Here is a 3,270-nt window from a genome sequence, read left to right as displayed (position 1 = left end):
AAAGCACTATTCATTCGTAGGGGGCCAAGGGAAATCAGTCGCACAGATCCATGACACTTCCCTTCCCCAACGCCTACCTCCACCCTCCTGACCAGATTATAAAGAATGTCTAGAGCAACCTGGAAGGAGGATGGGTGTGTGAAGGATGGAGGGCAGAGGCCTGGCTGGCAGAGCTGCCTCCTCCAGATTGAGCAAAGGGCCTGTGTGAACTTTGCCATCCTGGGGGGTAGCCCTAGTTCTGGTGTGCTTGCCGCCCCCCACCCCAGGCCTTGGCTCTCCAGATATATGTACTGGCTGTGCTAAAACTGCTACCCACTGGCATGAGCCCAATCGTAGCCCCGGGAAAACTAATACGGCCAGCCGACCCTGCCTGCAGAACCCGTGGCCTCTTAATGGTTGAGGTACAGGCTGGGGCAGAGAGCTGGTTTTCTCCTCATGAGGTTGATTGGCTTACAGCAAGATTAAACCCATGAACTTGGCCTCTTCAGCACTGTGCTCTCTGGCTTTGAACTTTTAGGATACCTCTCTTTTCATGAGTAGGTGTGATGATTTGAACTTGAACTTCAGATAGCTGATTTTTCCTTAACGATGGTGCCCACCTGGGAAGAAGGTCCTAAAATGTCCCCTTTTCAAAATTTCTTTGCGAGGGAGATGGCGAAGCCCATGGCCTGCTGTAGAAGGTCTATCTAGGATTTGCCCTGTCACTGCCAGGTGCTGGTCCACTTTTAGTAACCCCTTTCTGTGGCCCAGAAGCTGTCCGCCTTTCAATTTCAGTGAGGCTTTGGACAGCAGTGGGGCAGTCCTTCAACTGTCAGTGACCACACAAAAGACACTGTTGACACCACCTTCCCCACCCCTCTATCTCCATCCTCCTGGCCTCGGAGCCAAACCATTTTCCTCTGTGGTGCTTTAAAAAAAATGTAGCAAATTTTTGTGGGGCCCAAAAGCGTGCACAGCCAGGGTCTCTTGGCAACCACAGCAGTTCAAAACCCACTGAGAAGACAAGCTTCTTTCTGTGTAAACAGCTCTCCAAGGCAGGCACCGGGCTTTGTCGTTTGAATGCAGCCCTGCCTTGAGGCCACAGATGACTCCTGGAGGCCCGTCCAATCCTGAGCACTTTGCCCTGAGATTTGCTTCAAGTCAACAGGCTTGTGTTCTCATCCAAGTGAGGCCAGCAGCTTGGACAGCTCGGCCCTGTGGTTGGGGTTTTCCATCCTTCCCCCTACCTCACAGGCCTATTTAGAGGCTGACTGAGCTAATGCCTGTGCAGTGTGGTTTCCCTTTAGGAAGATTATTCTAGAAATGTGTAGGTTATAAGAGACCAGTCTTAACGGAGGCCTTCATATGACTGATGTTGTCTCAGTTTGGGGAGTCAGTCTCCTGCCAGTTGACTCTTTCTGTCCCGTCCCTCCTCCCCTGAGAGCTCCCTGATGCCAGAGGTGCTGACCAGGTGGCATTCCACCTTTCTTTCCTCTTTTCCTCCCTCTGGGCCTCTAGCACTGCACTCCTACCTTTCTTCTCAAAGACATTTTTTTGATCTGGAAAGCCCCTGCTTTTTCCATGATGGAGGCTGCGGTTAATACTATTTGGCCATGTTGGAGGACCTGGAGCAGCATGAAGCTCTGGGGCCAGCCCCTGCTCTCCCAGCATTTCCTCGGGCAGGTGCCTGTGTGTGACCTGGGAGAAGACACTTGTTCCTATGTGTCTTCTCCCCACTGAGCAGAGAGCCAGGCATGGGCCCCACTGACCAGAGCCGAAGAATCCCTGCTGCCTTTGGCATCTGTCAAGCCCTTCCTGCCCAGCTGCCAGGAAATTTGCAGCTGTGTGCAGATGGGAGAGAGCTGGAAGCAGGAACCTGGCCTGGTGGAGAGTGGCACATGTCCTTTAGGTGCAGAGCAGGGGTCTGCAGGGAGTGCTCACTAAGAGGCAGTTCCTTAAGGCCCTATGCTCTCTGGTTCAGGTGCTCCGCAGCATTTTTCTGGGTGGGGTTGCCACCGTGGTCTCTGGGACGTTTTTTGCAGTATATTGTAGAAAAAGACTGTACAGTCCACAATGGTCATTACTCCTCGCGGTGCACATTTGGCTTTTATGAATGCCCTGTACATATCTTTCAAACTCTGTCTTTGTATGGACGTTGATTTGATACAATGCTAACGCTGCAGTAGTCACATTTTTGTTGTTTTTGGACTTGTGCCTGTGTGTGTGTATACACATGTGCACGTTGCCTTTTCTCACATGCTTATCTGAAACAATAGCCGGTGTGTGGCTATATTTGTACCAGGAGGGTTCCGGTCTGAAGGGAGGACTGTCCCCTCCTGGGGCCTGGCAGCCTGATGCCAGGACCCTGAGAAAGGAAAACCAAGATTCGCTGTCGGAGCCCCTCCAAAGTTGCCACCTCCTGCCTCCTCTTCACAAAAGGCTTTGGAAGAAGACGAAGCAGCTCCATTCTGTGGGCCTCTGCTCGCTGGGACCCCACTCATACACCCTTTTAGTGTGGTGCCCTCGGCCTCAGCTTCTATTCAGTGGGTGTCAGCAGCTGAAGGAAATTTGAGTGCTCCTGAGCTTTTTAATTTTTTATTATTATTAATTTTTTTGGTGGAAAGACGTGTGACTATTGACTTTGGCAGTGGCAGAGCTACTTATTGAGATAGTTTTAATTTAAAAAAAAAGGCTTTAAAAATTCCTTGAAATGTAACTGTCACTTGTTTTCAACTAAAAACTTTTTAAGAATTTTTAAGACAAGAATCACAATCTTGTCCCTCCCCCTTTGCTCTCCATCGCCTGGGGTTTTTCAAAACGAAAGCACAAGAGAAAGAGTGGAGCTCACAGGTGTCCAGCATGCATGGCACCAGCATTGTGCCCTGGCTGATGGAATGGAAACACAACACCAAGCAGTCTGATGGAGCCCAGGGGCCTCCTCTTCTACTTGCCAATCCCACTGCCATTAGTGTGAATTCCTTAGGGTGCTTTGGAAAACAGGAACCTGCCTGATTTGTTGGATGTTGTCTTTTTCTTTTGAATATAAGGAATTCAGAACAGGAAAATGTCTGTTAAGGAGTTGGAGCCAGATGGTTCCTCTCTGGCTGGTGTTTGATTTTTTGACAACCAAATGGCATCCCACAAGAAGAAGAGAAAAACAACACTGCCTCTAGATTGTTCTTTTGTCCCAGAGAGAGAGAGAGAGAGAGAGAGAGAGAGAGAGAGAGAGGGAGAGAGAGAGAGAGAGAACCAAGAGAGACACTCTTACCTGCTCTCTGTGTCTATGCGTGT

This window comes from Pteropus alecto, unplaced genomic scaffold, assembly GCF_000325575.1.
Source record: "Pteropus alecto unplaced genomic scaffold, ASM32557v1 scaffold749, whole genome shotgun sequence".
Lineage (NCBI taxonomy): Eukaryota > Metazoa > Chordata > Mammalia > Chiroptera > Pteropodidae > Pteropus > Pteropus alecto.
This window is presented reverse-complemented; position numbering follows the sequence as displayed.